Source organism: Lichenostomus cassidix, chromosome 2 (assembly GCF_008360975.1).
Source record: "Lichenostomus cassidix isolate B80296 chromosome 2, HeHo_3.0, whole genome shotgun sequence".
NCBI classification, from domain to species: Eukaryota; Metazoa; Chordata; class Aves; order Passeriformes; family Meliphagidae; genus Lichenostomus; species Lichenostomus cassidix.
Window position 1 is genome coordinate 11663824 of NC_139482.1, and position 27922 is coordinate 11691745.

General features: G+C 39.6%; 2 long non-coding RNA genes across 4 annotated transcripts in view; one reads left to right on the forward strand and one right to left on the reverse strand.

The window, feature by feature from the left end:
- LOC146440812 (uncharacterized) overlaps positions 1–19029 on the forward strand; it is a 51450-nt gene extending 32421 nt beyond the window's left edge. The window contains exons 3-5 of one of the 2 annotated variants that reach the window (XR_014849674.1): positions 592–785; positions 1234–1309; positions 18307–19029. This is a non-coding gene — a long non-coding RNA (uncharacterized LOC146440812). The remainder of the gene's footprint in view (positions 1–591; positions 786–1233; positions 1310–18306) is intronic. The other variant, XR_014849673.1, reaches the window with a different exon arrangement.
- On the reverse strand, positions 4170–26865 carry LOC146440813 (uncharacterized). Of its 2 annotated transcripts, none has more exons than XR_014849676.1 (4): positions 26702–26865; positions 26007–26106; positions 25095–25322; positions 4170–8963 (listed from the first exon to the last, which is right to left on the reverse strand). It is a non-coding gene; the product is annotated as an uncharacterized LOC146440813 (long non-coding RNA). The 2 variants fall into 2 exon arrangements; XR_014849675.1 differs by lacking the exon at positions 4170–8963 and adding an exon at positions 22455–24567.
- Between the last annotated feature and the right edge of the window lie 1057 nt (positions 26866–27922).

Consider the following 27922-nt stretch of genomic DNA (forward strand, 5'->3'; position numbering starts at 1 on the left):
TCCTTGTTTATTTTGATTGCACATAGATGACCCTTACATGGTTTTCTGGCTACAGAACTGAACAACCACATTAGTTCCCATTGCAGCATCAGAAGAGTGTATCAAATCCATGGCTGAGATAATGCTGCCTGGTTTTGGAGCCCAAAAGGCAAAAGAAACTTCAATCACAATGTTTTCAGCAGGAATAGTTGAGTGCATGTTTAACTGCACAAAGAAAAAGCACTGCTGCAACTTGCTTGACTCAAGTTTAAGTTAAAAGTCTGTCAGGAAGAAGTACTCCTGGAATATTACTGGACTACTGGAATGATTGCTATCTCAGTAGTACTATAAATAAGAACATATTACTTCTGCATATTGCTTAACTATTTTTACTGTAGTGAGAAGACCACCACTATTTGTAGGCTTTTGGGCATGGGAATGAACTTTTCCAAGAAAGACATGAAGTAACATGTTTATTCATGTTTCCTTTTATTTTGGGCAGGGAAGTAATTTCTATTTTTAAAAAAATATGTGCTTTACAGCTAAAGGCCGTCTCTACAGTGGTTTCTTCATTTAACATTTTGCCTGATTTAAGACCTTTTTTTCTTCTAGGATCCAAAGCAGAGAGGTGGCCTGAGAAATCTGAAGGGCTTTCAACCACAAAAATCACTGTACACTTACCAAAGCCAACAATTTTTTCATGAAAGATTCCTTAAAGACAGAGGATTCATTCTAATAGTGTTTATATTTAATTGCCTCAAGGGACACCAGCAATAGAAAATACTCATTACATCTGACAATTAAAGGTAATTATTACCAATTAAATAAAAGCTTCCCTCTTGAATAAATAAGAATAAAAAATAGAGCCAGTCTTCAGTACAGTACTTTCAGTTTCTGTTACTTTTTTCTATATTTCACTCGAGTTGCTATGTCAGCATAACAGTCTTATGGTGATAAAAGGACGTGGAATAGAAACTTGGAACATTCTTATTTATAGTAGATTTGTGGCTTTGGACTAGCTTGCTCATTTTTGTTTAGACAGTAACAAGAAACTGCTTCATGGGAAGCTCTATCATTGATAAATATTTTTAATCAGAAACATTTCCTGTATCTTTGCAGCTGACATTACAAATAGGTTTGCACCACTTTCCTGGGAACATTTGTTTCCCAACCTAAAACTTCAGGTGGAGAGTTTTATAATTGATTATTTGCATTGTGAAATTAACTCCTTTCATTGCTGAAAACTTCTGACAGAAACAAGGATGTGGTCATCAAGAGGGAATATACATCACATAATTTGGAAGTCCACAGCATAAATGTCTGCAATTGGGTGAGTGGGTGAGTTCCCTTCAATGGGGAGCCAGAGGCATTTTTAGTGTGTATTAATTAATGTATTTTAGATGTTTACTTCAGGAAAAGAGGTGTGGCATCCTATGCCTCCACTGGTTGTGTTTCCTAGGAATCTGTTGACTTCATTGAGCCTGGGAAGCTGGACTCCACGTCCTGAAGTGTAGAAGTCTAATGAGTAATACACAGAAAAGTACATGCAAATAACACAGGTGATGACAACAGTCTGGAGGGATATTACATGTTACTAATTTGCAAGTTGGATAGGCTCAGGATTAAACCATTTGGCTGTCCCAGTTTGGTAGGAAGGAAGGAAGGGAAGGAAGGCAGGGAGGAAGGGAGGAAGGGAGGAAGGGAGGAAGGGAGGAAGGGAGGAAGGGAGGAAGGACGGACGGACAATACATACTTTATGGAGCTGGAGTAAAATGCTTATGTGAGTGTTGGGATGGTGAAGAGAAATCTGATGAAAATTATGTTAGTCATGATGCATATAATTCTCCATCACAGGAAAGGTTTTTGAGACCTCTGTGTTATGGGAGGTGATAAGCAGGTATCTGATGGCAGAAGAATACTGAATTAGGGACTTACAAGAAAAAAACATTTGGAGAACAGAAAATATGAGCTGAAATAATGAAATTAAAAACAATTAAAAAGCTGACATGCAGAGAAAAATACACTGAAAATAAGATAAAGTGAACTAAGACATGTTATTGCCCTTGGAAAATCGAGATGATATTGAGTTCCCACTGGACCATTAAATGAGCCTAATATGTGACATATCTCAAAGAATTTGAAAACTAGCTATTTTGCACAATTTTCAAAATCATTTTTTCATGTTAAAAGTTAAAGGTAGATTGACTGGACTCAACACCCTGACAATATTCAATTTGGGTTATTCAGCAGATAATCTTCATAGTAAATGGCTATTTCTCTTTCCTTTTCCTTGGTTTGCTTTTTCTTGTTTTTCATTTTTATTTTTGTTTGTTGGTTTGGTTCAGTTTTGGTTTGTTTTCCCATCCCTGTTATTATTTTATTCCATTCTTGCCTTCAGCTACCTCTCTATAATTATAGCAAAATTTATTCAGGAATGTGTTTGTTGAAAGTAAAGACAGGAATATCACCAAGCTCAGCAGTGACAGCTTGATCCATAAATCAGTGACTATGAAAAAGGACAACTCAGCCATTCATTCATGAGTGAGACATCCACTGAGCTGCTTTCTGGTACAGAAATGCTATAAAAAATGCTAGTTTCTAACACAGTGCATTATATCAAGAGGATTAAAGAACTGCAGGAGGTCTGGAGCATCCATTTTTGAGATCAGTCACCCTGTGCAGCTCAGACCTGCTTCTCCAGTACGGAGAAACCTATATAATTACAACTGATCCCAAGTAACAATAAGAAAAACACAGGGACCAATTTTCTTTTCAGAGTGTGGAATTGTAGTTCTCTAAGAATTCAGTAGGAATCAATAAAAAGCAAAGGCAGAAGACAGCTTTTGTATCTGACAAACGATTCAATAGATTAACTGAAACTGGGCCCCATTAGCAGTGTTTAAACATATAGATCACAATATTTCTATGCAAACAGGTTTTTAATGACATGAAATCTACCAGTGCATGTGTTGGTATATAAATGTGTTCCAAATCATATGGTTTCAATGGGAAAGTTTTGTTTAAATAAATTAAAATTCAATCAAATTCAGATTTAAGTGACTCAGATATCTAATTTTCATGCACCTTCCTAATGGTTTGATACACACCCATTGAAGTCAGTGGTAATCTCCCATTAAACCCTATGGGAAAGCATATGGTAGCAACTGAATTATTCTGTTTTCTTTTAATCAGATATCTATCTATAAAATTAAGATTTAGTTGCCCCTAGTTAAAATATAGAAGTACATGTAAATATTTATTTCAAATATTTAATAACAGGCTTAATATTAAATATGTGCACATTTTGCAGTAGAAGAATGAACCTCAGTATATGGTTACATAGTGTGATGTATTAATTCCTTACAGCCTGGCAGTGCAATAAAAGGACAATTATGGCATGTAAGAGGCAAGGAACAGATATATTCTCTATAAGGTTATAAGAAACACTTTTTAGTATTGTTTATTAAAAAAGTTTAGCTGCAAAAATAAACTTAATTAATCAATGTAGCAAGCAATAATTCTTAAAACAGGACATAACACAAAATTCTTATATTGTGACCAGGCTCAGATGATACTGTGTAGAAGTGCATTTGTTTATCTTTATAATAAATCTTTCTTTTTGATCTCCAGCCTGCCAGTCTCAATCTTTCCTGATCCAAGGAGCCTTCATGTGTTTTAATAAGAGCTTAAATTAAGATGGTTGAATCCAATAGCAGTAACAATACTGGGAATCACTAGGTATCTGGAAACAATTACAGTTGCTGTTTAACGTACATATGTATGCACAAAAATCTCAAATAAAGAAATACTGTTAATAGCACTAATTTAATCAATGGTTTTGTGAATTTCAAAGATTCTTGCACAGTCTTTTCTTTGGAACAGTTTTGTGAAGGTTCTTTGGCTAGGGATAAATGAAAGGGTGTTATGGGGTGCCAGCAGTGAATCCCAGGTCAGGAGCAACATATCCATTTACTTCTTGGACAGTAAATCCTCAAAATCTTTACCCATGTATTTAGGTTGAGTTGATGTGCTTTTTTTCCTGCTATATTTTTATTTTCTCTTTTATTTCTAGGCTGCTCACTTTCTTAGATTGATTTCTGTTCCACCACAACAGAGTTTTCAACTTCAGTATGAAACATATTAGAGAAATAAACCATAAATGACTCTGCAGTTTACAACAGGGTGTCCATAGGCTGCCCTCACATAAAAGCATAGAACAAGAAAATAAGAGCAGTAAAATAATAAAGTATCTATCTCAATGCTCACTCACTCATACAATAAAACCAAAATAATGTCTGGCTTTACCTGACATGCCATGCCCTTTAAATGGCTGAAAGGACAGGAGCTGGTAGTAATGATTAGTTTCTGTAGTGGTAGAAGGGAGATTTCAAGGGAATTAACATTTAGCCTATTAGTTCTGTTTTACATCCCTTGGTATCTGTTTCCCCTGAGATTGCAGGTGATGTTTTTGCTTCATCGTGGAGCTGGTAATGCCAGGGATTTCATCTTCAGCAGTTTCTTCTCTGTCTCTCAAAAATTCAGTTCATATGGGAAGAAACTTCTATGCTGGGTTCCTACCCAGTAAATGTCCCCAGCCTTGATGCTTTAATTAGAGATATACCACAAATATGCAGGACAAGACCCCAAACAGCCATAACCTTTTTAGGGCCATAAAGGGAGTTATTCCCATTTAAATCTATTGCAGAAAGGCAAACATGAAGGGAAGGTGTTTCTTCACAAACACCACTGCTGCACCAGCCCTTTACACTGCATAAGTAACACATCATTTGCCACTCTTTCTTCCTGACTTTTCTTGGAACCAAGTGGTAGAATGAAGAGCTCTTTTGACCTAATTCTTCAGGCTTTTCTTATAATTTGGTCAGTCTCTTGAGAAAGGACGTGGAATGGACTTGGTTCTGGGATCACTGGGAAGGGCAACTATTTGTATCTATCACTGACAGCTTGTGCAAACCCATGAATGATTAATCTCACAACCAAACTAAGAATGTTCCAGAAGTTCCTCTCAGGTTTGTCTCTCATATCCATGAAAATCTGCAGTTTTAACCTCCATATAATCAATTTCTTCCTGTTTCTCTTTCTCAACTGTCTTTCCTTTAAAACTGCTACAGTCTTGAATTAGGCCATTATTTCATCTTTGAAATCAGTTTCCATTGACCCAGTTCACCACTTTCTGAAAACACAGTAACTCATGATTGCTGGGGCCAGAGGGGAATTGCCTGAGAGGTGTGTAATGCATTGAGCTAACATGTAAGGCTAAAGTATAAAATTTAAGTTATAAATGAAAGTGACAAGCAAAATTTTTCTCCACTTAGCTTTATTAACGATGTAATATTTTATTGCCTGTGGCTAAAAGTATTTATTGTCATTGTGCTTAGCTGTAATTTGGTTTCATAATTCAGTTTTCTTTTTACTTTTTTTTTTCATTTCATTTTTTTTCTCCGGCATCACTTTTTGTTTCCATGCAGATTGTTGTCATAGTGTGTTCAGACAGTAGTAAATGTGTGGTCTTCTGGGAGCAAACACAAGCGAATTGGCATTAATCTGAAGAAGCAAAAGCTTAACTGTGGGCCTATTTATAAGCCTATGAATATGTTGCTGAAATCAATAGCTACATAGATTGTCCTTCCAGGGTGACTAATAAAACTGCATGTGGTTTTTTGGTTGTAGGCATAAACATGTATTTGGCAACATCCAGCAGCGATGTCTTCAACGTTTATTAAATTACGCAGAAAGTCCCACTGAGAGCAGGGGGAACATTTGTATGCTTTAAATTAAGTATCTGGTGAGTGACAAGCAGTGTTAAGGATCTTGCAGTATCAAGTCTTGGATTTGCACATCATATATTAGTGTGATCAGAGAAAGATATTGACAGTGAACAAGAAAAAACCTTTAGGAGGAGAGTTTCAGAAGATGAAATTATTTGATTTAAAAGGGAGAGAAATTGAGCAAACATATCAAAAGTATGTGAAATGGTGACTGCTATTGAAATGGAAACGTGAGAATGTCCCTTTTTTCTGATAAATTGTATAACAACAAGAAAAAAGAAAGTGAAAGTTGGAAACCATTATAAGGAAACCCTTTTTTTTTTCTACAGTGTGTGATTAGCTCAGAGGAAGTGAGGCCAGTGAAGATTCCTGGTGAGACTGAATAACCCCATGGCTAAAAGTGGTACCTGGAGTTACACAAGCAGAGCAATTATACCCATTGAAAGGGCCATGAAGTCCTGTGCTCCAGGGCTCAATGACACAAGTGCTGTCAGACACAGCCAGCTGATATCTGACAGAAGGGACAAGTTATATGCACCTGATACCTGCCATCTTCTCAATTTTTTGGTGACAACCAGTCTCAAACCCAGCATTAGTGCTTGGACAAAGCCACAGTCTTTTCTTCTGTAGATCTAACCTAACATGATAATTTCAGTTCTTCTGTGTATCTGTCTAATATTCTTTAAAAAGGATAGATTTGCCATGTGCTGTGTTGTCACTTGGTAGCTTTGTTTTGCATATTACTAGTACAACAGACTGTCCCTTGAGAGATTTCTTCAGTATGTATTAAAAAAGGAAAAACAAGATAGAAGACACATTGGAATTTTTTTTGTCTCGTTGGTTGTTTTGTTAGGGTTTTTTTTAATTAACTGGACTAACACTACTTGATGATTAGATCTTTTCATTGCAGCATTTTTCAGCATCAAATTCAGCCTATCATCAAATGAGATTCTGTTCTTTCACCCATTTTATTGATTTTAGTATTCTTAAGATGAAAATTTTTATCATACTTTCAAATCAAGGATCTTCATAGAGTGGTTTCTGCCCTTTTTGGCTATCTTTCATCTTGATTACCATCACTATAAAGAGAATGTAGAAGGATAATGCTCTTGATGAAGTCCATGATGACCACGGCAGCAGAAGCAACATCATGAAGCTGTGACATATGCACATGATAGCATAAATAGTGGTGTCTTCTGACAATAATGACTTCTGCTGATAATCCTGTGGGGTTTCAAGTCAATTCAAGGTGAGCACCTAAAACTCCCAGTCAGCAATGCCAATTATGTGCATTTCTTGGCTTCAGTGTGCAGATTCAAGTGTGGATTGAAGAACTTAACATCTTCTTGGTAGGCACTGGCATGTTCATAGCAGATTGGTTCTGTTTCAATTCTCATTTCTCTTATAACAGAATGTATCATCTTAACTGTTTAATGTAATATTTCTACTTAATTACAGGAAATGTCACTTACTATAGTGATGGCAAAATGAACACATGCAATGTAAATGACATTGTAGATTTTTACAGTGAGGGAGAAAATGATTAATTGTGATATGGAATAAGTTAACTCATGCATCAAATGCTTTCAAGAGGTGGTAGAGGTAGAGGTAGGAATTGTTTCCAGCTTAGTCCCTTCTGTGGAGGAAATTAAGAGTCAAATTATATTAGACCCTAAAGAGCGGAAATGGTCTCCATGGCCTAGGAGAGCATATAATGATCCTTAATATTTATAGACACACAACTGGTCATCTTGCAGCTTATACACTGTCAGGATCACTTCATTTATCACTTCAAGTGCATTGTAACACCACAGCACACTGCCTCACAAATTTTGTTAGAAAGCATGTATTCAGTCATGGTGAGTATAAACCAGCTAGAGCACACTTGCAGAGAGGGCACATGCATTAGGGGAATCACAAGTAATATTATGAAGTAAGAACTGCAAATTGATTGCTTTAGGTCAGCCTTGGAAAATCTCTGGAAACTTTTTCTTAACTAGGAAAGAGGCTGTGAGTCTGTAAATTATTTCTGTTCATTGTCCAGAGATTTAAACCATGGCAGTCCCTGGGGATGAGCACTATTCATCCAGTAATAAGGTCAGATTTCTCTGGAAGTGTATACTCTCTCTAACCTGGCTTTATTCTTTCTTTTTTTTTTTTTTTTTTTTTTTTTTTTTTATTACATATAAGTGTTTGATGCTTCCTATCAAGTTGAAGTTGCTATTCTAGGCTTTTTACAAGTTGAGCAGGAAACCTTTTAAGGAGCAGGGTTTTAAGAGGGGGAGAAATACATTATTTGCCTGAAGAAGTGTACTTTTGTTCATGAACCCTTGATGCAGCATAAAGCTAACAGCAGTCATCTCCAAGAGTTCACAATAAACAGTCCAACAAAAACATTCAACATTTGCCTCTCAAATTAAGTGCAGCTATTTCTCAGGTTGAGGGACCAACAAAGAAGAAAAAAAAGGCATAATTTTTTCCAGAAAGGTAGGAAAAAAGGACAGGGAAGGGGAGTTCACTCAGCAGAGAATCAAAGTTTTGAGCTTGGCAGAAAAGGAATGGCCAGCTGGTAGAAGGAGGCACAAAGATCAAAACATATTGAGGCACTTGGTGGGGATAGTCTTTGCTTTTACTTTTGTTGAATTTTTTAATAGAAATAATTTACACTCTGACACAGAGTGTAAACAGATTTTAAACCTCTGCATTTGTCACAAAGGAGATTTTGTTTTTCCAGACAGCCATACCAACATTGCAAAGGCATCTCCACATTCCTCCCTCTGCTCCATCTCTCATGGGAGTTCCTTCCCCATTCCTACTGGGTGTACACACCTAGAGGATGCAGCCTGCTGCTAACTCTCCTTGCGTCACAAAGCCAGTGGAAATAAGCATAAGTCACTAATAAATGTTACATCCCAAAGCTACAGCATGAAGAAAGATGGCCTTTTTCCCAGAAGCTGTGCACTGAATATTTAAATTTGTTTGCAAACCGTCACTGAAGGCAGTGTTGTCAGCCTGGGCACGTAGCTAAGTGCAAGTGGTGCAGCCTGCAGTTAATTAGTAAGTTTGCTTTGCTAGGCTGTGACTGCAGCAACTTCTCAAAAATGCCTTTCATGTACGTAGCTGGAAACAAAACATTTCACACAGAAGTTCTGTCCACTTGTTTAACTCTCCTACAGGGTGTTGCCAATTCACAATCTCCTGAATAAAAACAAATCAATGTTAATGTGAACACACAAGGGGGTTTGAATGTTCTTATTGCATCTCACTATTATCTAAAGACTTCTCTAGAGTATACATTTTCTCTGGTATTCTTAGTGCTTTCTTCTTGTCCAAAATCTCTTTCACATACACTTTTATGTGCACTAAGAGTTTTATGTTGCTGCTGCAATAATGTATAAATTATTTATCAATTTTCCATCATATAGACAATTTGAGAATTGAAAAAAAAATTCACAGAGTTGAAATAATAGGAAAAAGCTATTTTTTTCATACAATTTGGCAAAAAGTCTAGTCTCTGAATATAAGTGCCTAAATACGTTTGAATATTCAATTACTTTTGAAAAAAAATAGGTAAGACAATGGGACAGGAGTGGAAGAACAGAAGACAGGGACAATGCCTGACACATTATGATGTTTCCCCTCATTCATAAGGATTTGTTTTGAAACCCAACTTGCTCAGGATTTTGGAAGGCTCTTTTTGCCTGCATTTTAAATCCCTTGGTCCTAATTTGCTTTTCTCACGTATACCAGAATAAATGGTATTCATCTTCTTTGAAGTCAGCGGGACTGCACGGAGGTAAAACGAATAGAAGAAAATCAAAGCTTTTAAAGGACACTCACTGCAGTACCTTGGTAAAGGTGAAATTAGTTAGTTTAGTCTGTTAATCACTTGTCAAAGTCTGACATTATATAAAACATTAGCTGCTGGAGTCTATTGTCCAGACAAGGATAATCAGCAAATCCAAGTTTATAAATTGTTGACTGGAAACAATGGTGTAGAGATAACCCTGGAGAGGTTGTGAAAGACTTCACTGGAGTTTATTTGCATTGCAATTCTGCTGGAAGTCACAGACGCTTGGCTTCCTACCTACTTACTGCCATTTATTTTTGATATGCCCCAAAGCATCCATGACACTTATTAAAATAGAACAGTGCCTAGGCAGCCGGCAACGCTACTGTATCTTGTTTCAGCAGTTGCTCTATTTTAAGAACTTCCAAAGAGGTTCAATGTACATCTTCAAACCTACTACATCTGTTGATTCATGTAGCTTGTGAAACCTTTGACCTAGATCAAAAAATTCCAGCAGTTGAAGGGAATCTGTGCAGCTTCCAGTGTCCACTTAGTGTTGTGGGCTAGCAAGGCATCCTTCTCATTTATGTAATTTTCTTTGTATATTTTTTGTACAATTTATAAATTATATTTGCTTGGAATAAAAAAAATTCCACCTCGCTAATTCATATTCCGCACCTTTATTTTTCTGTGTAGTGTCTTGATATACTTTTGCTCAAAATATGCCTTTTTATTTATTTTTTTTAGTAGTGTCATTAATACCATATATATATATATATATATATAATAATTTCCCTTTTTTCTCACTTTTGTGGCAAATTCTTTCTGCAATTTCTGGATTCGAGCCAGACATGTTACAGTGAAAATTGGAGCTATTCTGTCTGCAAGCCTGCCAATGTTCTCACTACAGGGAATATTAGTTTATAAATTACCCCAGGGAGGAATGCCAGTCAGAAAACTTGGGAGTTCCACAGGAGCCAAATCACACCTTTCTCATATTTCACTTCTGTGAGTGTTCACATTCAAATGTAAACAATGTTTACATTTAAAACTGCTTTTGGCATTATAAAAGACCTCTCTGCCTCATACATCTTAGTGAAATGGTTCAGTCTGAAATGTCTGTTTCTTACAGACTGCTTTCTATTTCTATTTTACTGGGGGAAAAGAAGCTGATGCGAAATAAACCAAATTGTCTAATTATTCCTGACATATTACCTATCAGAATATAACCACCAGGAGAGGAGCAAAAGGCCAGCTTCTCTTACCAAGTTTGTTCTCATTGCTGGCAATTCAGTTTGCTTCTCACAAAGAAGCAGAGTTTTGATGAGCATTTTGAGTTGATGAGTGTCTGTCTCAGGAGCTGATGGTACAATAATCCCACGACATGGAGGATACAAGTCAGATAAAATAGGCTGGAATGAGGTACATAGCAGGACAGCAAGATAGCCCCTCAAAAGTGAAGGCCATCAGACTGGAAGGATACATTTCCAGGTCATTTCAGCCAGTATCACTGCAGGAATCACTGCAGTTACACCAGCTGTGAATGTTCCCTGCAAGAACACGTTGTTGACAATTGCGTCACCCATTTATGAGTCTTATTTAATAACTCCTATTTCCCGTCTGCAATGATGATATTTGTTGTTGCATGATTACATTGTTATGGCCCTGCCTTCTTCTCAGTGAATATGCTGGAAAAGCATTTCTTCACTTGTAAGGTTCAGGCACAGTATCTATTGCAAGTGTACTAATGCTTCACTTTGAAAAGAAATTACACAAATTGTGACCCATGCCCTGCAGATGTAATTAGGTTTCTAATTAGAGGATAGGATATAAACTCATACATTTGCATTAAATTTTTTTGACAGAGGTTCCCCAAGTGTTTAGTACCTTCTGGCCTGGACTACCTCGGAGAGAATATAAAATTTAATTCAGTAAAACTTCACTTTGATGCCTACATAGTTTTTCATTCTGAATTACTTTGGATACAGAATGCAACTGAAAAGAGGAGCAGCTGAGGACACTTGGCTTGTTCAGCCTGGAGAAGATGAGACTGAGGGAACACCTCACTGCAGACTTCAGCATCCTCACAAGAGAAAGCAGAGGGGCAGGCAGGCACCAATCTCTGTGATGACAGGACCCAAGGGAATGGTCTGATGATGTGCTGGGGAAGGTTTATTTTGAATATCAGGAAAATGTTGTTCATCCAGATGGTTGTTGGGCCCTGTTCCAGGCTCCCCAGGGAAGTGATCACAGCACCAAGCCTGAAAGAGCTCAAGGAGCATTTGGACAATGCTCTCAGGCACCTGGTGTGGCTCTTGGGGTGTTCTGTGGAGGGTCAGGAGTTGGACTAGATGATCCTTATGGGTTCCTTCCACCTCTGCATAATCTATGATTCCATGAAATGTGGTGTCCCTGAAGAGGAATCACACCAGATAAAAAGTACATACCACTTCTTGTATCTTGCAGGAGACACAACAGGGAATAACATCATTTAAACGTTTGTGGGGAACAGACAATTGTAGAAACAGTGGTCCTGTGAGTAGCAGGAAGTTGAACTCAATGATTATTGTGGGTCCCTTCTAGCTTGACTACAACCTCTGATTTCTGACAGCAGTGGACCAAGGCAAATTTATGGTCCTCTGCGGAACAAAAAGTTTTGATAGGAAGAAAAGACACCTGAGAAACAAGATTTGTCAAATAGAAAGGCAAGGAATTTGGTTGTGAGTTGAAGATAAAGACAAGGAAGAGTTAGAGTTGACAGGAGGAAAGGTTTAAGGGTGAGACAGGGTTTTATCAGACATCTGAGTAAGGGTGATGTTCTTAGGCTAGACTTCAAAAATACTTTGCCATTTACCTTTATGAAGATGAACAGTTAACTTCATCAGTTTACACACCTCTCCTTCTGTCCATGAATGCTCTGTCCAGCAGCTCCATACCCTGGTCTGACTATCCCTCTAGCTGCCCTTTGTTCGCCCTGTCATGCCCTGCTCCTCTGGGACAGGCTGGGGATGATGGGCAGCACCCTGGGGTTCCCACTGCTCAGGGGGGTGGATTTTCTGCCTCCCATTCTCTGTCTCAGCCCTAGACCCCTCCTGGCATGTACCCCAGGAGGAGCAGTAGCCCTTGGTATCTTGGACTCCCTCCCTTCAGCTCCGAGATGGGCTTTGCCTCCATCTGACCCAGGCTGCAGGGTGGACCTTTGCAGGAGCTGCAGCAAGGCCCCAAGAACTTAGCGCATGTGAAGGAACTGCTTCTCTAGAGAAAAACATTTTCCATGTTCCCTAGGGACAGCTTTTGTTTATTTATGTTCAGATACAAATCTCTTTGATTGTTTGGGAATGATAGGTTTCTCCCCTTGGAACTGAAAAACACAACCTTTGTGAGACAGAGGTAGAGCAAAGCAACTGGCATTCATGAGCTGCTGCTGGCATGAACAAAGGATATTGAGATAAGACAGTGTAAAAGAAAGGTTTCTGTTCTCCCTGATTATGCACAGATGCAGTGCAGGCGTGGGGGAGGCTGGGGAGAGGGAAGGGGCTGTGAAGTGGCAGAATCACAGATACATCACACACTGTGGGAATTTATCCACCAGCCTTTTTAACACCTTAGCAAACCAAGCTGGAGTAATATTTCCTATTTTTGGTTTTCCGGCTAACTGCACAGTCAGAAATACTTTATATTGAAGCAGGTCAAACACAAAGAGAGAGGAATAGAAAAGTGTACAAATATTGGCCACAGTTGTTATGCCTTTTTCAGCTTTGCAGAATCCTGGAAAACAAGATTTTATCAAAATCTTAAAGGTCTCAATTGTTTGAGCAGCTCCTTAGGCAGATTAGAAAATGAAAGCAAAAAGGTTGTAGATGATAGTTTTCCTGCTTTTGTTTTTAATTTTTGTATTGGATATGTGACATTTCAGTGAGATCAGGTCTGTTTATATATCTTTCCATGTGATAATAACTTTGTAGGGAAAAAGAAAAAAGGCTTAAAATAGTTATTACAAGCAGAAACCTTGGCCAGGCCCCTGAACTGGGTCTATTTCTTGTTTGATAGAAGTCAATGGAAAACTCATATCAATGTCAATGCTTTGGGGGTTTTTTGCTGCATTTATCATTCCCAGATAGACAGGTGATAGATAGAGTGCTACACATGCCTGGAATATTTTTTCCATGAAAAATGTGACAGATACCACCAGACACTACTACAGTAACATAATGCCTCAGCACTGATTTCCAGAATTCCATGATGGCCTTCATTAATCATGAACACACAACCTGTAATAATAATTCATAGTATAAACATAATTAGAATAATAATTAGAGTTTCTAAAAATTTCTTTCAGAATTGAAATTACTAGTGCAGGTTGATGGAATCTAAATAACATCTGTACAATGAAAAACAGGATCAGTACCACATTCTGTGTTAAACTATTATAAATAGGATTACAAATCATTTAAGACTATTCATTTGAGACAAACTATTCATGTAAAAAACCCCTCCATAAGTGGAATAATTGTCTTACTTACTCAAATAGGGATTTAAAACCATTCTGTGTGGGATCCATAACTGAGTCTATTTTTTAAAGGTTGCTTGAAACTGTATCCCCCTGATGGAAATACCCTTCATATCTTATCAACCATGTCAATCAAGACAGCAGCAGAGTCTCCTCATGACTGAATACAGACACCCAAAATCTGCTTCTGTCGATTGTATGGCAATCCCTCTTGAGGACAGCACATCCCATCAGTGCCAGAGTGCTGGTATCCCCTTCACTGCTGGTGCACCAGCTGCTCTAGGACCTGGCTGAGTCTTTCTGAGCACCCACAGTAAATGTTGATCCCAGCAGCCATCTGAGTTAAGTGAAACAATCAGGGAAAATCAGGTAGCAGGAGGTCACAAGGATTTCCTGGAAACTTTGGAAACTTGCCTGAGTGTGGAGGCTTTGCAGTGTCACCCAGCCCGACCCTGAATGCCAAGTTCAAAACTCAGTGACTGCCGTCTTCACAGCCAGCCAGCTGAGCAGAAGGCAGAGCTGTACTCCATGGCCAAAATACATAATGCACCAGATCCTCATCCTATGTAAACAGGGAAATGAGTGTAGCACAGCTATGCCAATTGACTCTAATCAAGGCTGTGGGCCAAGAACTCAAAGGGCATGTCTACAGGGCTCAAACCAGGGGTGTATTTCAGATCTCTGAGCTGGCTTCAAGTATTTTCTTATATGGCACAGTGCAGCTCCATATTGTGATGTGAACTTGGGTCCCAGAAGTGGCTCAGATTGCCAGACAACTTGGCTACACCACATGGTCACAGGTATATGCACACTGGAAGGTGTGGATGGTATCACTGGTTATCTCTGTGTTCTGCCATGCACAATATTGCACCCAAAGTCACACAGATTTACCTGGTGACAGGTAAATACAGGGTTTGTATGCCACCAAATGAGCCTGGGTTTATTTTATTTTTTCTTTTTAGTTATGCCTGAATAAATGAGGCAACAATTTGCCATGTTATTGCAGTCATGTTCCTGGTGGGAGAGGCATTCACTGCTTTTATCTTCATTACAAAGCCTGCATGTAGTCCTTGAGTACTGGAGGTGCTGGAAGGTTTGAAATCCTTCTTAGTGAGTCCAGTGACTAAAAATTAGCATCTACCTAGCTGAAATGATTCAAATCCTTCTCTGTGAACTGCTGAATCAGATGGATGTGCACAGTCCAGCTGCCAACGGCAATGGAAGGACTACAGATGGAATGAGCTGGCCGGTGACATCCCTCTCCATCTTCTCATACAGCAAAACCAGCTGTGGCAAATGCCAGGTCATTGTGGGGAAAATCATGTTATGAGCATCTTATAAGCAGTAGCTTTAAATTTCCATGATTTTCAGAATGGCTCCTTTCAGAAGTAACTTGAGATAAAGAGTGCCTGTCCCCACATACCTACCAAATGGATGTGCAGAGGGTTTCTGTAAATCAGTGCTGGAGAAAGGCCTGTTTTAAAGTTTGTCTTTTGGTCTCTTGAGAGAGAGCAATCCAGTGGGTTTGTTTTATCATGCTCACTGCTGCTTAAAAGAAGACAAAATGCGGCAAGCAGCTCATTAAGAGAGAGAGAGATTGGATCTGTGTTAATATGCAAATGCTAATCCATTAGGACCCTGCTCATACACCAATCAATCAATTAACTCGTCTGTCTCTGTATTGTTCATTATTTGAAAAATGCTTTTAATCATTTTGCTATGCATTAATTAATAGCATGCCTAGTTGAAAAGAAAAAAAGAATTTTAGCATTCCTTGGGGCTTCCATGTACAAATATTTAGTATTCAGCTGTGATTCCATGATTAAGATGTACCATATAGTCAAAGATAGCACAGGGATTTACAGGAGCAGAGATACAGGGCAATTTGATTTCATATATAAAATATATATATATATCTTTTATAAAGCACTTGATAGAGTAAGTAACTATATAAGGTTTTTACAAAATAAATACAGAATTTCAGAAAGAGAAATCGAGGGTATAAAATATATTTTTCCTTTTTCTGCCATTTAAGAATGCCAGATTTGACCCCGTGAGGCAAAATAGTAGCAAATGGTCACAGTCCCACTGACTTCAAAAGAAATACTACCGGAGATATGAATTTGGCTCTAAAATTCAGTGAGGGAGCAATAGACAGAAAAACTGATCTGGATGGAACTGAATTTTCTAAACAATAGTGACTTTCCATTAAAAAAATGTATTGAGGAAGGAAATGGGTAGCAATATGGGAATGAAAATTCTAAACTGGGCAATAGGTGTGCAGTGAGATAGGCAATTTGAAATTGATACAGAGGTATGTGGAATTATTTGAGAGTAGGATGAGCTGAGCTTCCTGAATATCCTGGAAGTCAGGCAGCATTATTTTACAAATGCTGTGTGCTGGAGTTTGTGGATGTTGCAGAAAAAGGAAGAGCAGCAGTCAAGGTGAGGGGAGAGTGATATACACGAGAATTTAAACAAAGGTGACAGTCACAGGGAGTGTCTGAAGCAGATTAATAGATGCAGGAAAAATAGGAGTTGAGAAAAGTTCAGGATCAAGGATGAAACGAAGGTGAAAAAGAGGTAAAGCAAAATGTGAAGCCTGGTTTTGAAAGAGTCAGGAATGATTGCATGGAGCTAAAGGATGTTCCTCTGCTGTGTGCAGAGCTTTATTTCTCTCCTTCAGATGAATTTGGCTTTTATACAGGTAAGTAATCCCATTATTTTAATAAATTTTACATCAGCTGTTGACTTCAAAAAAACTCTGTACCTGAATAGGGTTCACAGAAACGGTGATTTGCAGGCTCAGTGTTCAGTCTGACCTAACAGTCAATTTCTAAGCTGCCCCAGGGCTCATCCTTGTTCCTGTGTCAGGGAGACTTTGGATCCCTCTTTGCACTGTCATGTGCGAATGGCTCCTGTCTTTCATTGCAGCCTTCTCCACGCAGCCATCCCCAGAGTGACCTCTGTGTCCTGGGACAAAGAGAAATGCACTGCTGTGCAAGTCTTTGCATTTTCTGCCCGCTCTGTCTTCAGTAATTTAGTCAGAGACAAGGAAAACCCATGCATTATGGGCTGCTAATTCTCGGCACACATCTGCCTTGTTAAGTATGACTCACAAAGCTCAAATTGCAGAGTGTTTATCCATTTGAAATCCTGAAGCTTTTACTGGTACAGAAGGAAAATGACTGATCCCCTCGCTTAGAGGGTTGTTTTCCAAAATGTTACTATACTAAGGATTTCTAAGAACATCACTACTGCTATAAAGCATCAAGTTAGATTTTATTAGTGAGTATATGCTGAATACTGTGCATACAGAGTTGAAATGCTATCTATAGTTGTGAATTAACCCTTATTTTTATCTTGCATGAGCTCATATTATTTCTCTCTTTCTGAGTTTTGTGAGTTGCATTTCTGTGTTCTATTTTGGAAAGATATTTGAGAATCTGTTCGAAAGCAGCACGGAGTAGTAAAATAAACAGAGGGCAGGACCTTGCAATTTATAACTCAGGTCATGCCACTTATTTACTATTTATTACTCATATTATTTTCCCTTATTGGTATGAATATGCTTTTTTGCCTCACTGTGGTAGTTTTGTTATACTCAAAAGTCAGATTGTCTCTGTATTGGATAATGCTTGCTCTGAGGCACCTGAAAACAGAAAAAGAGGAGATGGTGCTAAAATATGGACAAATGAAGGTGCTTGTTCAAGGTCACCCTCCAAGCAAGTAGCAAACCTGGGAATAGACAAATGCTGACCTGGCAAGTGAGCACTGTGAAAATGCCAAGGGCCAAAGCATATGTTTCATTTTTAGGGGAACTATTGGGTGTGCAAAATGGAGCTACTTGAATAAATTAATCCATGATCTAACCTACTGTATGCCCTGTAATACTCACAATATCCCAGGCTTTGGGGGTGTTATGGAAGAGATGACAGCCTCTGAGCAGGAGCTTGTTAGAAAAAGAATGGTTAAAATACTTGTAAGTGTGTAAGATTTGGACTCAAAGCCTTCAGCTGATTTGGGTTTGGAAAGTTTTCAATGCTTTCAGAGAGTAAAAGATGAAAAGATTAGGTTTCTTCAGCTTTTTCATGAAAAGAGCTGAAATTGAATTTCTGCAAGAAATAATTGCACTTGTAAGAACATAGAGTATCTTTATTAATAAAAAAAAATCAACTCAAAAATTTTGACCAGCTCTAATTTTGAACATGAGACAAACTCTGTGCCTTTCCCTGTTGTAGGAGGTGGAGTTTGGTAGCAGCTGTTGTGGGAACAGTATGAGTAACTCCTCTGGAAAACCACCGTGCTAATGTGATGGGGAGTGGCCTCAAGATGCAGGAATCATTTTATTTATTAAAAGCCATCACTCACATGCTGACAGGAAGAACAAATAAGTTACTGCGGCTCTGGCCCAAGATGTGTAAGCCCTGACACTCATTCCTTACTCTACCTCTGTGCCCTAAGCTTCAGATTAAAACTTCTCAGAAGTATTAAGTGCTGAGCTGTTTTTATTTTACTTTTTCATCCATAAACCGGGAGTTTAACACTTCCCTGCTTCACATGGAGTATTGGGTGGGAAAAAGCACGTGATGTCTGTGGAGCTTTGTGGCTACAAAAGCCAGCAAGACATCCAAGGTTCTGTTGCTAAGGAATATTAAACAGGAATTCTGGGGGCAAAGGAGATATTGTATCCAACAGTATCCCAAATTCTGGTGGACACAAAGGAAATGAATAAACTTGGACTCATTCATCTCAGCACCATTTAAAAGATTCGGACAATGAGTTCTCACTGGGAAAGGACAAAAATCAGTAATGGATTTTTTTTTTTTTCCAAGGCATTAAACAGGAAATTCCAAACAATGGAAAGCTTAAAACATTAAATCTAGCACCAAGACTATGAATGTACTTCCTTTCATAGGTATTTGTTTAGATATGAAAAGAGTGAAAAATATTTATTGCCTGTTCTTCAGAGGCAAAGACAACATTTTTTTTTAAAGTCACAGGCATCTGATCATGGGGTATGTTTATACACAGCTGAAGCCAGATAGGCTGCAGATTTTATGGTCTGGGTATGGAGAGGCAGAAATTGCACAGCTCTCCATGCTGGTCTCCCCTGCATTCCTGGGAAGAGGGAACTGCAGAACTAAGCACTTCTGACGCTTGAAGAATTCACCAAGAGACACTCGCCTAACCCTGTGATTACTTCTATCTGTGCCTATAAACATACTGTAAATCATTATGGTATGGGAAGTTGTCTCCTTGCATTGATTGCAGATAACAGATGACATTTTAAACAAGAGAAAAATTAAGTCCTCCCGCTACTGACATTTTCACCACTTCTTCTCTTTACTAATTTTCAATGTCAGAGCCAGTTTGTGCCAAAGTGCTAAAGTGTTGCTTCCATAGATTTGCAAAGTGAATTAAGCTCTCCATCCATCTCCTCTGAAGAGTGTATTGATATGCTTCTCTCTGTGTGTGAGGCGTAAGAGAAACGGCTTTTCAGAAGCACAGAACTGGGGATTAGATTTAAGAATTACCAGTTCGGCCACAGGTTTCCAAAAGAGTTGTATTCTGGCTTAGAGTTTAGCCTTCTGTCTGTGAGAAATCTGTGACTAACTGTTCAAAATTGTTCAATACCCCCATTAGTACATTGCCTTAGGCCCCAGCCCCTCCCTGCCCCCTTGTTTTGTCTCTCAGAGCTGCTTGGTAGGTTTGTTACCAGAGTTAGACACAGAAATCTGGACACAGGCTAATGAAAGCTCTGCACCTTTCAGCCAACCTTTTCAGTCACCTGAAACATCTTGTCCCCAGGCAATCTCTTCCCAGCATGCTTTTATCTGCCAGATCCATAATTCTCCATGAGTCTCCCATAAGATATATGAAAGCCAGAGCCAAAAACTCCCCTCTGGATCTAAACAGCTACTACTCCTAAGTCATCAAAAATGGTAAGCAAGATTTCCTGAAACAGGAAGTCTTGTAAAAAGTATAAAAATAAGCAAAAGCCCAAATATACTGGAATCTTTTAATTAATCCCTATTTTCAAGGCTAAAGTGTTCACATATTCCTAGTTTTATTTCATAAACTGGGACTAGAATTGTAATTTTTAAAACTCAGATATAAATGACACTCTTTTCCCATAGTTCCAGTAAGTGGAATTTTAAAAAGGCTTTCCCAACACCCCCAAGTATTGCAATATCTTTACAGATAAATTCCAGTCACAACCACTGACTTCAATGCTCTGCCTAAAAAATGTAATATATGCCACTACACTTGGGAGTGGCTTTGCATAAGAAAATGGTTTTAAGTAGACACAGGTGCTGCTAGAGTTATTAAAAATTGTTTGTCTCTAAAGTAATTTTGGGTGGGGAACAAGAAATATTTGAACATGAGAAGAGTGAAACAATGTCAATGACCTATCCTGAACCCCACCAGGCAGTGACCAGTTCTCTATCAGTGTCACATTTGTGTATAGACCTTTAAAAAAAACCCCAGAGGCCAAACAAAGATGAGCAGAGGGAATAGTTAGGAGCCCACACAGCTGATCACTGGCCTGGGACTATGCAGGCTTGTGTCTGAGTCCTCGTTTGACCTCAGGAGAGATTTTGCCCCCTCTGTCCCTCTTGTGCCTTATTTATCCTGTTTGTAAGACGAGGTTAATGATTTTGACTTCTCTTGTAAAGCATGTTGAGATCTGCCAATGAAAACTGTCACAGGAAGAAGGCTGAGAGCTGTCACAATGACTGTAGTGGTCATTCCCAGGGCTTTTGAAATAATGAAGATAGTAACAACCCAGAAATAAATCCTTTCACTAGATGGGCACTCAATAGGTGAAAAATTATTAATTTCATCAAAGAGAAATTCTATCTCTTAGGCAGCAACCATATTTCTCCCTTTATTTGGAGGTTAGCATCTGTGAAATCTATAGAAATCTATGATTTCTATAGTCTCCCTCTTGGCAGCCTGTGCCTGCCCAAGGAAAATATCTGAACAGTGGTGTTATGCTTTGCTGAATCACACTTTTCAAGATTATTTGCTGGGAATTAATATTTTCTTTAATTCCTTCATGCAGCTACTGGATCCCACTGTTGCATTTGCTCTTCCCTGCTGAGCTCAATTTGTAGAGCCATCTCAGTCACATCCCTAATTTTTCTGGTGTGGTTTAGCCTTTCAGGTCTGAATCTCATCCCTTTCCCTTATCTCTAATAGCCACAGTAATGCCATTTTGGTTAAGCACTTAATTTGGTGGTTTTCTTTTTTTTTTTTTAGTGAATTTCACCCCTAGGAACTTTGTGCATTGGGGCCACACCACTATGAAGTGATGAAATCCATGTGATTGCTTTTCCTCCAGAGATGCCTTGAACAAATATGGCCCTGAACCCAATTCCTATTAACTTTATTGGCAGGTCTGGCTGTGTCACCAGCACAGACAGTAATGTGTCTTCCTGGACTATTCTCCAGGATTTGTCTCCACTGTGACATCACAAGTGTTTTTCCAGGGATTTTAGAAAACAGCCAAGCCAAGATTTTAACACAGTGCAAATATGATACAAGTAGTAGGAAAAGATCATGGGATCAAAACATAATTTTGGCCAAAAATTAAAAAAAAAAAACCCAAAAACTTGGAGGCAATTGCATTGCTTAAATTAAACCCCTGTAAAATTAGAGCAAGGACTGCAATGAATCAGGGAGAAGTCCGAGGGTTTTGTTAGCAGGTTGTAGCCCCTAGCGACGGACAGACTGATTAATACTGAAACTGCCTCCAGCGAAGGGATCCTGTGTCAGGAGATGAGACCTGTGCATTACTCACAGAGGTCTCCTGGAGAGGCCAAGAGCACTTTCAGCCTTCCAGTTTCAGTTTGACACTGGGTCAGAATGTACAAGCTTGGAAATGAACAGGAAAGAGTTTCACCTGCCTTGGGAAATTTAAGATATTAATATGCATAACACAATTTAATTCACTTCCATAGATTCCATCCTGTTAGCTCACAGCAGGATCTAAATGCTATCCTTTCAGAAAAGGTTGTCTTGTTGTGTTTGTTTTTTAAAGAATTTTTTCCTCCACTCTCCTCCCCCTTTCCCTCTTCTCCCCTTTTGTAAATCTTTTGTAATCAAAATACTTTTCTCATTACAGTTTCTGTGTCTGACATTAAAAAATGTTTTAAAATTCATAGCACATTGCTTGATGTTAAACTTTGCTCAATAATAGACCATTAGTTTACTTGATGCATGACTCTCTGAATACTTTGTACCAGTAAATATAACAAACTCATGATAATTACTGTGTGTAACATGTTTGTATTCAAACATGACCTTGAACTTACTTTTCAAACATTTCAGAAATGTCAGCTATGATGATGATCTTTGTTCATTACTGAAAGGAGTTTCTGGGTCTGAATTGTGTAACACACATTTATATCTATTAAAAATGACACAGTAGAGCTATTTTTATTGTTTTAAACTTTTAAAACACTTTTAAATCTCAGTAGCCCTCTGAGTCATACAATCCTGTGACCATCTCGGCACTTTTCCAATCCAAAAGTCTATTAAAAGCTTTGACAAAAGAAACCTTAATTTATTTCAGAAGCAGTGACAAGGCCAACCTTCATGCTTACTAACACCCTGCTAAAAATGTCATAGGCATATAGCAGCACATTTTTGTTGAGAGGTATGTAGTCCTACTGTAAAAAAGAAAATGGTATTATTTTGTGTAAAAATTAATGTTATAGCATGTTCATCAACACTGGAAAACAACTGCAGCAAGTGAAGGTGATAGAGTGATGCAGTCCCTGCTTTTTTAATCACCTAAGCTTGGTGTTGATCCATAGCTCCACCAGGAGCAGCCTCTGCAGTGAAGGTGACAGCCCTGGGATATGTTCCCCTGCTTTGGGCTTGGGCTTTAGGCAGTGAGCTGAGGAGGCTACAACTCACCAAATGGTTCAGGCAGCTTGCTATGGGAGAGAAAAACATTCCAGCAGGATACACCATGGTGTTGGAAACACACAGCTGCTGGTCCACTGCCCTCTAGGAGATGACAATGACCTTTAGCTTACAGCTGAGAAGTGACCCTCACCTACACTGTGTTCTGCAATTGCTGAAGAGCTTTGCTCCCAGTGGAAAACAACAACAAAAAAAAATCTCATAAGGAAGAAATTGTCTATTGTGTAGGAATGGGTCTGGAGAAACGTGATTGCTTCCAAACCAGAACATGACACCCTCTCAGCTGGAGGTGTCAATGTTCAGAGAATGGTGAGATTCTTCCCTGCTTCATAAGTCTAATTGCTCAAATGCTACTTTCACGAAGAGTTAAAATTAGAGGATCTCTGTCCTTGTGCTAAAAGCAGCAGCCAGTTCCACTTCTCTGAAGCCTCTTTGCTTTCAAACTATTGAGGCTGCTTTTAATAACAAAGTGAAAGTGACACTGGTGCCAGTCTTTATATTCCCTTATGCACATTTACATGCAGCTTCTCCCAAGTCTCTTCTAAATTAGGTAGTGTCCACATTAGAATTCAAGCCATTCCAGCCACAGTTATGTTTAAATGTGGTTGCATACTCGTTCAGCTCCAGCATACCATTTCTGACCACAGGGAAACCAGGATTTTTTTGTTGCTGTTTCCCTTCCCTCCCAAAGTGGTGCAAGCTGTGCTGTGCAGTTGAAGGCAGTTCAGGCCTTCATTCGAAATATATTGTGGGATTTTGGTAGAGCCTTACATGTTTTGAGCTGTCTAGACTCTGCTTCTGTTTCTCTGGATAGATTATATGGACTGTGATTTGGTATCCACTATTCTGGCAGGCAGAAAACATGGTTCATTGTTGGAGGATGCTCAGACCTTTGGGGGAAAGACACAGAATGACAGAGAAAAAAAATCCTCTAGGACCAAAATCATTGCATGAGAGCTCTGTTAAACAGGAGTAACAGCAAACCCACTCCTTATAGCATCTCAGTATCAAGGCTATTCCTTCATCCTCTGAGGATAAATGATGCAGTTATGGCTAAAACTGAGACATTTTGAGGAAGAATTCTTTACTTGCAAAGGTGGTTTGGATTCTCCTTTTTAATATACTATGGTCAGAAAGTGGAGATTTTAGATATCACTATGATTTGACTTGTATCTCTCAATGGAACAATGAACTAGTGTAAAATTGACCCATGCAGGCTGCTTAAGGCTGTGGGGAATCCAGCCTCTGGACTTCTGTTCGAATAGCTATTAAATACTGGGTTTATATGATGGTGCACAAGTAAATGCCCCACAGTTCACTGAGCAGCAATGCAACAACTTAATCATCAAACCCTCTGATACAATCTGGTCCAAACCCTGATGTCTTAGAGCAGGGATTTGGGCTAAAAATTCATCAATCATACTGGATTTAGTCCACCAGTTTGCCTATCGCTAATCATCAAATGATGGAATCCTCATGTAGAAGTCAGATTAAAATTCTTGCCTATGTCTTAGCTCAGTGGTTGAAAATTCAGCTGTGGTTCACATTCAAACTCTTCTGTGTACCTATACAGGGTAGAGAATACATTTTCAACTCCTTAAGGTGAAAGATTGCAACTTAAAACAGAAAGTTGCATTTTTTTTCTGCGTCATCAAGAAATGCAATTGAGGAGTTGTTACAAAAACATTCTGACAGGGCAGACAACACAGCTTTTCAGATAGCAAAAAAAAGTGTTTATAGTCTTAATACTGTTTCTCAAAAAAAATCTTAGAAGATTTAAAGGGAAAATATCTCAAGTTTCAACTATCTTGGAAACAAGGTACTTGGCTCTTTTGCCCAGGCCTTGAGTGAGAAATACCACCTTTGATTCACCTATTAAGAATCTATTACTTTTACTTTTTTAGGACTGAAAGTTAAAAGTAGTAGAATAACAGATTTTCAAGGAAAAAAAAAGTAAAAAAAGTAAAAATATATCACTTTGTAATTCTTGTGGGAGGAAAGCCTTTAATGGAAAAATATCTCCAGCTTCAATTAGGATACTATCTCAAAAATGTCTCAAGATCATAAATTAGTATAATCTAATTGGACTTACCTCATTTTTATAACAGCTAAGAATGTGACCCTCTACATCTATCTGCAGAAATCTTCAGTAAGAAATTATTCTTCTTTATAAAGTATTTCAAAGCCTTTGACGAGCTGTTGAATGGCGAATTTCAGTGCTTGAGGCTACCTTTTTTAACTTAGTGGAATATTTGTGCAATTAAAGTTATAACATATTTTTGGTGTGGTGTACAGTTGAGTATTGCTAGTTCTGTCTTCCCTATGGAAGAAAAAGCTTTGTTTAGTGGAAATGACCCAAAGCAGTAGGTGGATAAATTTGTGTTTGGTGTACATGAAGGAATTTTTCTTTTTCAAACAGAAACATATTCTTTTGATTAATGGACTTTCAGTCTTCAAAATGCCTTTGCTATATCCCTTTTTGGATGAAAAGCATATGTTCACCTTCTAATAAACTGTTATACTACTGCTGGCACAACTTCATACCACAGGTTGGCCACAGGAACCATGATTCACACTATCATGTGTTCATGGCTATTTAAAATTATAGTTATTAAGCAGTTCTGAGAAGGCAAAGCTCTTAAAAAAAATCAGCACATCCTGCAAGGCCTCAACTGTTCTGCAAACATGTCAGGGATCTCATCCCTGCCACCCACCTCACTACAAATACAGACATGTATTCGTAAAGGGCTAGGTCCAGAGCCATGTTCTGCAACAATCTCTTTTGACACATTCATACTTTGAAAATGCTCTAAATTTTAATTCCTTTTCTATTTCTTCATTTCATGGTCCAGCTTTTTACTACTACTTACCAATTCGTGCTTTCACTTCCCTGACAGTGTTTCAGTGTGTTACTAACTCTCTTTCCTCTTTAGCTTCTCACCAACCCTTCTTTCACTTCTCACTCTCCCCTCCACCACAACCACTGTGCACCCAAATAACAGACCTGGGTCCTTCTGTGACATTACAACAACACGCAACACACAGATTTGGCTTTCCTTCATTGTTGGTATTGCCAGTATATTATGTAGTGCAATTTTTGGCCACTTCTGGAAAAAAAAAAATAAGGGGAAAAGATTTAGACGCTCCTGTTGCAAAAGGCAGTAGGTTTTTTTTTAATGGGTGTGTCTGTCCCTGGGGCCCACAGCTTAAAATAAATAAACCCCTGGGATGACTGTGCTGGCTAATTTGCTAGATAAGCCTTTTATGTTGGGATTTTGTCTGGACAAAGTGGACAGGCTGGGGAGCTGAACACACAGGCAAACCACTCACCGTGCCTCTTGCATCACACAGAGGCATAACTGATACGTTAATCACCAATGCTCAAACACAGTCGCCTGATACGATGCCAGAAATAACTTCTAACCCTGTTATTTTTGTTGACCTACCACATTTCTTCACTTCGGTCTCCTGTCTCTGACCCTCACTCACTTTTGGTTTTGAAATCGGTTTCATAAGCCCTTCCTCCCCCAGCTCTGCCCATGCATGGAGCATCCCCCAGAACAGCCATGGGTCTCCCTGCAGAGCCCCTGGCCTGCTGTTCCCGGCTGGCACGGCTGAGTCACTGCTCCAGGCAGCGCTTGGTCAGTTCTATCCCCGTCATTTGAGCTCATTCAGTCAAATGATACCGTGTCACAGGACTTACTGTACGGCCAGGGGATTTCTCCTGCTGCCTGAGCTGCTTGGCCTCAGCTGTCGGCGGGGCTGGCACCGTGAGGGCACTGCCAGGGCCTGGCTGTGACACTGCAGTGATGCCAGCGCCTGGCTGTGACACCCACAGCAATGCCCGGCCCTGGCTGTGACACCCCGGCAATGCCAGGGTCTGGTTCTGACACATTGGTAATGCCAGAGCCTGGCTGTGACACCCCCGGCACTGCCACAGCCTGGCTGTGACACTCTGGCACTGCCGGGGCCTGGCTGTTACCTCCTGGCAATGCCACAGCCTGGCTGTGACACCCCTGGCACTACCAGGGCCTCACTGTGACACCCCTGGCACTACCAGGGCCTGGCTGTGACACCCTGGCACTGCTGGGGCCTGGCTGTGACACCCCGGTCATGCCAGGGTCTGGCTGTGACATCCCTGGTGCTGCCACAGCCTGGCTGTGACACCCCTGGCACTACCAGGGCCTGGCTGTGACACCCTGGTGCCACTGGAGCCTGGCTGTGACACCCCTGGCACTGCCACAGCCTGGCTGTGACACCCCTGGCACTACCAGGGCCTGGCTATGACACCCTGGTCATGCCAGGGCCTCACTGTGACACCCTGGCACTGCCAGCACCCTCTGCCCCCACTGACCAAGCCACAGAACCACCCAGGGCACTCGGGATACGACTGGGAACTCAAGGAGAGCAAATATATTTCTGTGATCCCACTGAGGCACTGGAGTGAGCCCAGAGAAGCGCAGAGGAACTGGGAAGAGTCTGGGGCACTCCACCCTCTTGTGAGGAGCTGGGGGCTCAGCCTGGAGAAAAGGAGGCTCAGGGAGACTTTATTGCTCTCTATCACTTCCTGAAAGGAGGTTATAGCTCGGTGGGGATTGGCCTCTTCTCTCAACAGGGCAAGAGGAAATGGCCTCAAGTTGCACCTGGGGAGGTTTAGGTTGGAAATTAGGAAAAATTTCTTCCCCAAGAGGATTGTTGAGCACTGGAACAGGCTGCCCAGGGGAGTGGATTCACCAGCCCTGGAGGTATTTAAAAGAGCTGTAGATGAGTCACTCAGGGATATGTTTAGTGGTGGCCTTGGCAGTGCTGCATTGACATTTAGACTCAATCTGAGAGGTCTTTTCCAACCTAAACGATTCTATGGTTTATTTTTTTTTCCTGAGCTTCACTTTGTAACCCAAGGGGATCACATTTTTTATT